A 12,457-nucleotide genomic window follows, 5' to 3' on the forward strand; every position below is an offset into this window, starting at 1 on the left:
AAAGAATAAACTGAATGAAGAAATTAGGGAAACAATGCCGTTTATAATAGCTACAAATAATGTAAAATACCTCGATTTAACTTTAAACAAGCAAGTGAATAATATGTATGAAAAGAATGATAAGTCTCTGAAGAAAGAAATTGAAGATATTGTAATATGGAAAGATCTCCCATTCTCACAGATTGGGAGAAGTAATATAGTAAAATGGGCATCTTACCAAAAGCAATATACAGATTCAATTTCCCATCAAAATTCCAACATAGTTCTTCATAGAATTTGAAACATCAATACTCAATTTTACATGGAAAAAATCCTTTTAAAACAATCACACAATAAAAGAACTTCTAGAGGTATCACCATCTGTGATTTCAAGCTATACTACAGATCTATAATAATAATAATAATAATAATAATAATACCTACATGATATTGGCATAACAACAAATAGGTTGATCAATGGAACGGAATGGAAGATGCAGAAATAAACCCAAGTATCTACAGACACTTGATTTTAGACAAAGAAGCCAAAATCATATAGTGTAAATGTAAAAAGGAAAGCATCTTAAACAAGTCATGCTGATCAAACTGGATGTCTGCATGTAGAAAAATGCAAATGGATCTATATTTGTAATCCTGCACAAACTCAAGTCCAAGTGGATCAAAGACATCAATGTAAAATCAGATATTGAGTCTAATAGAAGAAACATGGGAACTGCCTTGAAAACATTAGTAGTTTCCAGCCCCCACGACCCTGTAATAGGATGCTCCAAGAGATGGAGTAAAATAAAGCCCATCTACCCCAGAATTCCAATGTGCTTTAAATTGAGCCTGCAAGCTCACTTGCTTGTCTCTCTATCTCGGAAATAGGAGACCCCAGCATGCTGGACTTCTGTAAAATAAAACACTCCTTGTGTTTGTATGCTACTTGAGTCTGGGGTATCATTTTTCAGCAAATCATGGACCCTTACATTACATTAAGACTCAGATATACCACTCCTAGGCAAAAGATGCTCCACGATACCACAAAGACACTAGCTCAAATATGTTCATAGCAGCTTTAGTTATATTAGCCAGAAACTAGAAAAAAACCAAATGTCTTTCAACCAAGAATGGAGGAAAAAATACAGTACATCCACACAATGGAATACTACTCAGCTATTATAAACAGAGACATCATCAATTTTTCAGAGAAATGGATGAAACTTGAGAGTATCATCCTGAGTGAGGTAATCTAGAGCCAGAAAGATACGTATGGTATATACTCACTTAATAATTGGATATTAGCCATAAAGTGCTGGATACCATGGTACAATTCACGGACTCAAAGAAACTACGTAGCTGGAAGGCCCAAGGGAGGATGCTTGATTCTCACTCAGAAGGGGATATAAAATAGACACTGGTGGTGGATAGACAAAGGGTTCTTGGTTGGAGATGGAACTGGGAGAGAGAACAGAAATCAGAGGGTATAGATCTCTTGGATGAGCCAGAGACCTGGGACAGGGGTAGCTCCTAGGAATCTATGAGGGTATCCCTAGCTGAGACTACTAGAAACTGTGGATATGGAGCCTGAAGTGGCTACCTCCTGTAGCCAGGAGGGACTTCCAGTGACTGTATAGGAACACCAACCTACGCATAAAACTTTTGACCCAAAATGTGTCCTGACTCTAAGATGCAAAAGAATTAAGATGGATCAGGGATGGAGTGAATTACCAACCAGTATCTGGCCCAACTTGAGAGACCCATAGTCAAATATTAGGTGGAGCTCAGGAGTCTTGGGGAAGAGTCAGGAGGATCAAGGACACCAGAAGAAAACCTACAGAGTCAACTAATATAGTCCCATGGAGGCTCACAAAGACTAAACCACCAACCGAAGAGAATTCATGGGCTGGACCTAGGCCCCCTAAACACTTGTAGTAGGTGTGGAGCTTGGTCTTCATATGGGCCACCTGATAATTGGAACAAGGGGTTGTCTTTGACTCTGTTGCCTACCTTTAGATACCCTTCCCCTAGCTAGGCTGCCTTGAATGACTTTAGTGGGAGAGTATGCACTTAGTACTGCTGCAATTTATGTACCAGGGTAGTTTGGTACCCATGGGAGGATGGGGAAAGGGAATCCTCTTCTCTGAGGAGAAGGGCAGGGTGTAATGGTGGGAGGGGTTCACAGGGGTGGGACATGGAAGAGGGGAGGGGGGAGAGGAGGGGAGGAGAGGAGAGGAGAGGAGAGGAGAGGAGAGGAGAGGAGAGGAGAGGAGAGGAGAGGAGAGGAGAGGAGAGGAGAGAAGAAGGAAGATAGAGCTGGCCAATACAACCTAAGACATTGTATTCAACCAAAACCTACATCTACTATTGAACTGTTCATATGTGAATCAAGAGATGCTTTTTTTTAAATGAAAAATGGTGGGTCTGACACTTACAGATGAAAGTGACATCACATGGAACTCTGCTTGTTTTCCTACTTTGGAGGTTTCTACTGTGTATCAGTCTGGAGAGATTTTCTTTTTCTATGACAGAACTCATCAACCTGGTCCCATTCAATATTCAACAAACAGGTTTCAACACTTTGGTTTATTTCTAACCCCATCCTAGGCTTTAAGGATGCAATTATATGGAGTACAGACATAGAACCTACCTTCAGTAAGTTTATAATCTGACCCTAGTGACAGTGACATTTCATAAACATTCTTTAGTGACAGAAAATGATTCTCATGGAATGTCACAGTGTTTCATTTTACAAAGCACTCCATTTGTACCATTTAGAAAAGTAGAAATATACCTTTTCTAGAAGTACCTACATTCAATTTTAATTATATAGAACAATAGTTCTCAACCTGTGCTCACAACCCATTTAGGGGTTATATACCAGATATCCTGTGTAGCAGATATTTATACTACAATTCATTAACAGTAGCAAAATTACAATTGTGAAGTAGTATCTAAATAATTTTATGGTTATAGGTCACCACAACATGTATGTGTTAAAGGGTCACAGCTTTTGTTAGCTTGAAAACCACTGATGCAGAGTAATACACTAGAATGTTGGAGACTGGCTTTCCTTCATCTGTTCAAAATGCTTGTAATGCCAATGGTTTGTAATATGCCTTTACTCTTCAGTTTAGTGCATTGACTTTTCCTGTAGATTGTGGCCGTTCTTGATACTTATATGTGGCATTTTCTGTTATTAGATATTCTAAACTGTTTCATGTAAGATAAATTCCTCCAGTACACAAATTCCTGTAAAATGACTTTGAAATCGAGCTGTAAATCAAAATATATGGGAGCATTATTCTGGGACCCTCTGAGTACTAAAATATCAGTGCAGCAACACACAGCTTGGATACCTCCCACTCTTAACACATTGCTATCAAAAATGCCTTCCTGGACCACCTTGTAAAAAGTGGAAATTTTATCACCTTCTCATTAGGATCTGTAGCTTACGTATTTCTCATCTTCAGTGATCTTAAGTTCTCTAGGAGATAATATTTTTATGTTTGCTTATGATGTTTCCAACCCAATAAAAGCCCTGTGGTGGACTAGAATTCCTATCTACTGTTTTTGGCATTCACATTAAAGCCCCCACCCATGTCTAATATGTAATCAGCCCATTTTAAACTTTTGTTGACTATGGCAACCTATCATCCACCAAATACTGGGCAAATTTCTCCAGTAAGTACATGTTTTCATTTTGGTATAAGATGCACCAAAGTATTTTTATGTGCTTTCTAGTAAAGAAATGTGTACCAAAATAGGAGTATATGGAACATACCTTGACAAATGTTTTTAAAATAGGATCATATATGAATATGGAAAATGTGGTACATTTACACAATGGAGTACTACTCAGTTATTAAAAACAATGAATTTACAAAATTCTTAGGCAAATGAATGGATCTGTAGGATATCATCCTGAGTGAGGTAACCCAATTACAAAAGAACACATATGATATGCACTCACTGATAAGTGAAAATTAGCCCAGAAAGTCAGACTACCCAAGATACAATTTGCAAAACACATGAAACTCAAGAATTTCCAACGTGTGGATACTTCAATCCTTCTTAGAAGGGGGAACAAAATAGCCATGGAACAAGTTACAGAGACAACCTTTGGAGCTGAGACAGAAGGAATGTCCATCTAGAGACTGCCCCACCTGGAGATTCATCCCATAAACAACCACTAAACCCAGACACTATTGCAGATGCCAACAAGATTTTGCTGACAGGAGCCTGATATAGCTGTCTCTTATGAGGCTCTGCCAGTGCCTGTCAAGTGCAGAAGTGGGTGCTCACAGTCATCCATTGGACGGAGCATATGGTCCCCAATGAAGGAGCTAGGGAAAGTACCCTAAGTGCTGAAGGGGTCTACAGCCCTAAAGGAGAAACAACAATATGAACTAACCAGTACCCCCAGAGTTCCCTAGGACTAAACCACCAATCCAAGAAAACGCATGGTGGGACTCATGTCTCTAGCTGCATATGTAGCAGAGGATGGCCTAGTTGGCCATCAATGGGGGGAGAGGCCATTGATCTTGTGAAGATTCTACGCCCCTATATAGGGGAATGCCAGGACCATGAAGCAGGAGTGGGTGGGTTGGGGAGCGGGGGGGGGGGGGAGATGGGGATAGGGGATTTTCAGAGAGGAAACTAGGGAAGGGAATAGCATTTGAAATATAGATGAAGAAAATATCTAATGAAAAATAGAATCATATAAATAGCAGCAAACTATATTCTAATTCAAGATATTCTTCAAAGACATGTTGTTCATGAAAATAAACATGTAAAATGGTGTAAATTGAAAACATATAAAACCTTTAATGTGCCAGGCATGATGGCAAACACCTTTAATCCCAGCACTTGGGAGGCAGAGGCAGGCGGATTTCTGAGTTTGAGGCCAGCCTGGTCTACAGAGTGAGTTCCAGGACAGCTGGGGCTACACAGAGAAACCCTGTCTCGAATAAAACAAACAAACACAAACAAAAAACAAACAAACCAAAGGGAAAAAAAAGCTTTAATGCATCTGTATATAAATGGTGACTTTGGAATATTCCTGGGAATTTTAAAAAAATCAATTTGGAAGATAAGAAAATCTATATTTTTTTCTGGTTTTTTTTTTGTTTGTTTTGTTTTATTTGTGGTAGTTGATTTTAGAGCAGCAGAATGGATGGCAAATGAACATCCTCACTCGGGCCTTGCTTCTTGTTTAACTTCTTTGGGTTTGTGGGGTCTATCATGGGTATTCTGTACTTTATGGCTAATAGTCACTTATCAGTGAGTGTATACCCTTTTGAGTCTGGGATATTTTCTAACTCCATCTGTTTGCCTGCAAAACAGACGTTTCTAGAACCAGTTGGTTTCACTCAGCTGGAAGCCACTTTGCTCCTATTTTTTTCTTAAAAGTTTCTCTCTCCTTTTTAAATTATTAAGCACTATAAATCTATGCTTCTTGAGCCAAAAATAATATTAATAAGGAAGCTTTTCAAAATATTTTCTTATGGTTAGCACTTGGTATAGTATTGTGAAAATAGGATTTAAACAAATAAAGGCTGTTTACCAGGTACCAGGAAGATTAATTCAGTTTATTTTCTTGGAATAAAATATAGACTCTGTTACAAGGAATCAGAATATTCAATATGCTAGCCTGGGCAAATGAAGCTTTGAGTTACCATTCTGAGTACCTTATTGTTTCAATACTGTGACCAAGATTAATCTGCAAAATAAAGTTGTGGGATTATTTTTCTTCTTTCTGGCTTTTTCATAGAGGAAAGTTATTTTATTTATTGTACTGTGCTGAGTATCTCTCAGGAGACTTTTGATGCCTCCAGCATAGAAAGATTTCAGGAGATTTGAAGCCTCCTTTTCTAAAATGCCATTTTCAAATAGTCTACAGAACTCTGACTAAATCCAAAATGTTTTTCACCATGTTGACAGACACAATTAGAGTCTGAAGCCTAGCAGGCATCATCAGGAAAATAATGAATTCATGGTGAGACTAATCAAACAGTACCAGCATTCAATTTCTTCTTCCTCATCATCAAAACTTAAAAAAAAAAACAAAACAAACAAACAAACAAAAAAAAAAACAAGGAAATAAAATCAAGAGTTACAAATGACCTTTCTGGAACCCAAAATGAAAATGGCCTTTTGACTTCTCCAGTAATGAAATCTGAATGCAATGTGAAAAGAATAAATGGGTCACTCAGCATATTGGGCTAATCCATTTTAGAAATGAAGGTCCTGCCTGCATGCAACTGGCTCCCCAGTCGTTTCCATCAGAGCTCTTGGTAAATCCAATCAACCACACACAAAATAATGACCATGTCACATGGTCCCCTGCTTGGCCGATTAGATCCTTTATAAATGACACACAGTTAATATTACAACAAAGACTGGATGTATACTTTGACATTGCTTATGGACCACTAGCTGAGTTTTCCATTGCAATTTTCCTAAATCCCAGAACTCCACTGGACGAGTGGCCATCTCAAAAACTCCCCAACAAGTTAAAGCTTTTGATTAAGCTTTTACATTTAATCCTGAAATATCTACTTCAACATCAGCCTCAAGGAACCAGAATTATGCAGATTTATAGCTAGAAAAGTTTTGAAAAGACCACCTGGCCAGAGACTTGGAGTTGTTTTATAAGGTCCTGACACAGCTTTCAAGGAACCTAACTCTTAGTTCCATAAATTGATATAACATAGGAAAGTCCCCTTGAAAATTACATATGTTCCAAGGCAAAATATAAAACCCACTTATTGAATACAGCTATTTCATATTCTACTTGAAAAAAATGGAGGCACTATTGCCTAGCCAGTGAGCATGCAACTATTTAGCAACAGCTTAGCATATCTGTTGCATGCTTTGTGGCAAAGACAAAAGCCCTAAGTCAAATGGACTCAAAACTAAGACATCTCATTGACATATAAAAATTCAGAGTACTTTTAAAGTTGAATCTACACAGTTGTGTATGCTTCTCTCTCTTCTCTCAGATCTATTCATCTCCACATTTATTTGATCCTAAGAAAACACTAGTTGTCTTCAAGTGGCAACTACAGATCTGTACTTCACCAATAGCCAATCTATCATAAGCAGACTTGATGGCTAATCTCCACTATAAACTTGACTGAATTTAGAATGATCTAGAAGACATGGCTCTGGGCCCGGCTGTGTGGGTGTTTTCACAGAGTTGTAACTGAGGTAAGAAAACTCTCTTGTATATGAGTGATACCATGCCATGGCTATCACCAAAAGAGAATAAAAGGGAAAAAAAGATGGGTCTTCATACCATGATCTTTATATCTGAGTTCTTCTTGATCTGCCCAGATGTGAGCAAGCTGCCTCACATCCCTACCACCTCAAATTATATGCCAGAGTAAATCTTTCTTCCCATAACTTTTTTTCTGTAGGTTTTTTTTTCAAAAAAATATTAATGAGGTTTGTCTTGGGATTAGGACAAAATTTCCAACAATTTCTGAAATGCCCTAAAATACAAATTTGCTGTTTTGTCGTACATATTGTTTTCTACTTATTCACTTTGCATCCTGCTCACTGATCCCTTCTAATGTCCTTTCCCACAATCCTTCCCCCTCCACTTCTCCCTTCTCCTCTGAGCAAGTGGGGCACCCTGACACATCAAGTTTCTATGAGGCTAGGTGCATCCTCTCCCACTGAGGCCAGACAAGGCAGCCCACCTAGAAGAACATATATCTGTGGGTATCTTATAAGAGACATTGACACAGAGATGCTATTTCATGATATTGTCATTACATTTGAGCTGGTACTGAATAGCAGTGTCTTCAATTACAACTCTGAACCACTCACTGTATGTAAGAAGTCATGTAGTAATTAGTTAGTGTTATATCACACTATTCTTTGAAAAGAAGGGACTGCAAGCATAACTGAACTACATATACTAACCAAAAAAGTGAACTGGCTATTGGTATTGAAAGAATAACATCAAATGTATACAAACTTTAGCTATGTTAATCTTGCTCCAGAGCATCTGTTAAGACGCTCTTCAATCATGGAGAGTCCAACACCAACAGTTTCTTCATTCTTTTTCATTATTGTTCATTTATTGTACAAAGAAATAGGTTTCCCAGACATTTCTAAGCATGCACATATTGATGGACTTGGGTCCTGTGCATTTCCCTTTCCTTTTATTACAGGAAGAGATGACAACAAGCCAATGGAAGAAGCTGATGTCTCACTACTTTTTGCTTGTCTACATTGGCGTGACTCTAACTAAGGAAGTGAAAGATCTGTATGATAAGAACTTCAAGTCTCTGAAGAAAGAAATTAAAGAAGATCTCAGAAGATGGAAAGATCTCCCATGCTCATGGATTGGCAGGATCAATATAGTAAAAACGGCTATCTTGCCAAAAGCAATCTACAGATTCAATGCAATCCCCATCAAAATTCCAACTCAATTCTTCAATGAATTAGAAAGGGCAATCTGCAAATTCATCTGGAATAACAAAAAACCTAGGATAGCAAAAACTCTTCTCAAGGATGAAAGAACCTCTGGTGGAATCAACATGCCTGACCTAAAGCTGTACTACAGAGCAATTGTGATAAAAACTGCATGGTACTAGAATAACAACAGAAAAGTAGACCAATGGAAAAGAATTGAAGACTCAGAAATGAACCCACACACCTATGGTCACTTGATCTTTGACAAGGGAGCAAAAACCATCCAGTGAAAAAAAAGACAGCATTTTCAACAAATGGTGCTGGCACAACTGGCTGTTATCATGTAGAAGAATGCAAATCGATCCATTCCTAACTCCTTGTACTAAGGTCAAATCTAAGTGGATCAAGGAACTTCACATAAAACCAGAGATAATGAAACTTATAGAGGAGAAAGTAGGGAAAAGCCTCAAAGATATGGGCACAGGGGAAAAATTCCTGAATAGAACAGCAATGGCTTGTGCTGTAAAATCGAGAATCGACAAATGGGACCTAATGAAACTCCAAAGTTTCTGCAAGGCAAAAGACACCGTCAATAAGACAAAAAGGCCACCAACAGATTGGGAAAGGATCTTTACCTATCCTAAATCAGATAGGGGACTAATATCAAATATATATATATATAAAGAACTCAAGAAGGTGGACTCCAGAAAATCAAGTAACCCCGTTAAAAAATGGGGCTCAGAGCTAAACAAAGAATTCTCACCTGAGGAATACCGAATGGCTGAGAAGCACCTGAAAAAATGTTCAACATCCTTAATCATCAAGGAAATGCAAATCAAAACAACCCTGAGATTCCACCTCACACCAGTTAGAATGGCTAAGATCAAAAATTCAGGTGACAGCAGATGCTGGTGAGGATGTGGAGAAAGAGAAACACTCCTCCACTGTTGGTGGGATTGCAAGCTTGTACAGCCACTCTGGAAATCAGTCTGGCGGTTCCTCAGAAAATTGGACATAGTACTACCGAAGGATCCCGCAATACATCTCCTGGGCATATATCCAGAAGATGTCCCAACCGGTAAGAAGGACACATGCTCCACTATGTTCATAGCAGCCTTATTTATAATAACCAGAAGCTGGAAAGAACCCAGATGCCCCTCAACAGAGGAATGGATATAGAAAATGTGGTATATTTACACAATGGAGTACTACTCAGCTATTAAAAAGAATGAATTTATGAAATTCCTAGGCAAATGGATGGACCTGGAGGGCATCATCCTTAGTGAGTTAACCCAATAACAAAAGAACTCAAATGATATGTACTCACTGATAAGTGGATATTAGCCCCCAAACTTAGAATACCCAATTTGCAAAACACATGAAACTCAAGAAGAACGAAGATGAAAGTGTGGACACTTTGCCCCTTCTTAGAATTGGGAACAAAACACCCATGGAAGGAGTTACAGAGACAAAGTTTGGAGCTGTGATGAAAGGATGGATCATCTAGAAACTGCCATATCTAGGGATCCATCCCATAATCAATTTCCAAATGATGACACCATTGCATACACTAGCAAGATTTTGCTTAAAGGACCCAGATATAGCTGTTTCTTGTGAGGCTATTCTGGGGCCTAGCAAACACAGAAGTGGATGCTCACAGTCAGCTATTGGATGGATCACAGGGCCCCCAATGGAGGAGCTAGAGAAAGTACCCAAGGAGCTAAAGAGATCTGCAACCCTATAGGTGGAACAACAATATGAACTAACCAGTACCCCCTGGAGCTCGTGTCTCTAGCTGCATATATATCAGAAGATGGCCTAGTAGGCCATCAGTGGAAAGAGAGGCCAATTGGTCATGCAAACTTTATATGCCTCAGTACAGGGGAACGCCCGGGCCAAGACGTGGGAGTGGGAAGGTGGGAGAATGGGTGGGGGAGTGTGTGGGGGACTTTTGTGATAGCATTGGAAATGTAAATGAAATAAATACCTAATTAAAAAAAGGAAACAAATAGAACTTTGTTCAGGTGCCCTCATCAATCTTTTTACCAACTTATAGGAGAAAGGCAGCTACTGGCTCCAGTTACTTGCCTTTCCAATAAATCTTCACTTCTTTGTATCTGATATTTGTTCCCTAAGGACTAGTCCCATCTTTATTGAATCACTTGCAATCTGACTCCATACAATGAGAATTGTGTCTATCTGACCTTTTCCAGATACTCACTGTACCTTACCACCAAAGTGCTTGACACATCCCAGTATTGAATAAATATGAATTACTACCACTGTAATGATTTAAAGGCTCCTTGTAAAAATGAGTTCTCAAAACACAAACTGATAAAGGAGTGGTTCTTACCCTCAATGGTTCTCAGCCTTTCACAAGGGTCACCTAAGACTTTCAGAAAACACCAATATTTGCATTACAATTTATAACAGAAGCAAAATTACAATTATAAAGTAGCAATGAAAATAATTTCATGGTTGGGGGGTCACCACAACATGAAGAACTGTATTAAAGGGTCACGGGACTAAGAAGGTTGAGAACCACTGCTATAAAGTCTTTCCTCCAGGTAAGTACTATATCAGATACAGTTTGGCAATACTACATAATATAGACCCTCTTAAAAATGTAAAATTGGTTGGTTGGAATTTTATTGTCTCTGAAATGTGTTTCAATTGAAAGAGTTGTTTTCCTTTGTTAAAATTTATTTGTAGTATTCACAATACAAAGACTAATAATATCCACTGAGGTGAATATCCTATAAAAGAAAGAAGGAAACTTTTTTTCATCATAGTGGAGGGAAGAGTAATCTTTGCTTTGCAGAAGCAATTTACAAATACTTATTTGAAAAGAACAGTGCTATCACCCAGCAACTCATTAACCAAGCCTTTATTTAAGGAGTACGGACTCAGGGTCAGGCAGAACTCCTGCTTACTAAGTAAGAGTTTATAATCTCTTAATAGAAACAAGCAGATACATTTTGAAATGCACTAACGTTAAAATATATTTCATAAAAAATAAGTCAATATAATGAAGGAACAACCCAAACATATCTTACAAAATACTAAATCATTCCTGTGGGATTTCCTGTGGGAATTTGCTAATTTGCTTGACCAAAACAGACTGAGGTGATGACAGCTCCAACTGTCAGGATCTAAGGACTTGGAGACCCCATAGGGGATATTTTGCATCATGCACTTAGGCCACAGGACTCTACAGTAGTGACCCAGAGACATAAAAACAATGACAAAACAAACAAACAAAGAATACCATGGCGATCCCAAATAAAGACAATGAGAGCATCAAGCAATTGTGTAATTCAGGAAAACATTAAATTCACTAAGAAACGAGTACAGATTTGGTTTATAAGATATTTTAATATCATAGATTGTGCCAATCATGATATCTCTGTATGTACAGTTGTATGCACACATAGAACAAAAGCATTAATGCTAGACATCTGTGAATTTCAACTGAAATATTTTAAATTTCACTGTTGAACATTTATTGCATCCTTTGAACAGTATTTTTCTTATAAGAGTGCAACCACAGGTGGTATAACCATGTTCCCATGGAAGGCCACACACCCAACTCCAGGTGGGATAACCAGGCTTTTATGGAAGGCCACAGACCTAATCCTGGATGGGAAAACCATGCTCCCAGAGAAGGTTACACACCCAACTCTCAGTGGGATAACCATGCTCCCATGTAAGGTCACACATCCAAGAATACTTAAGACAGACTGGACTCATTGGTGTAGAACATAGAAAAAAAAAAAAAGCCAAAACAAATCACACAAATCTGGGTGTGTAATGAAGTACTGGCACATCTGCGAGGAGCTAGAACCAAGTGACTGTGCTCAAATCAAATTGCTCCAAGTTCTCAAAAAATAAATGTAATTGCTTTGGGGGCCTTTTTGAGGGGGGCTGGGGGCTTTTTTTTGGGGGGGGGGTTAAATTCTGACTCTGAACCAGAAGCATAGAGTCGTTCACTGGGATAACAGACAGAAGGACACAGTTTCATCTCTAGGCCTTATCAATCAATAAGGTAGAA

Source organism: Mus musculus, chromosome 10, assembly GCF_000001635.26.
Source record: "Mus musculus strain C57BL/6J chromosome 10, GRCm38.p6 C57BL/6J".
Lineage (NCBI taxonomy): Eukaryota > Metazoa > Chordata > Mammalia > Rodentia > Muridae > Mus > Mus musculus.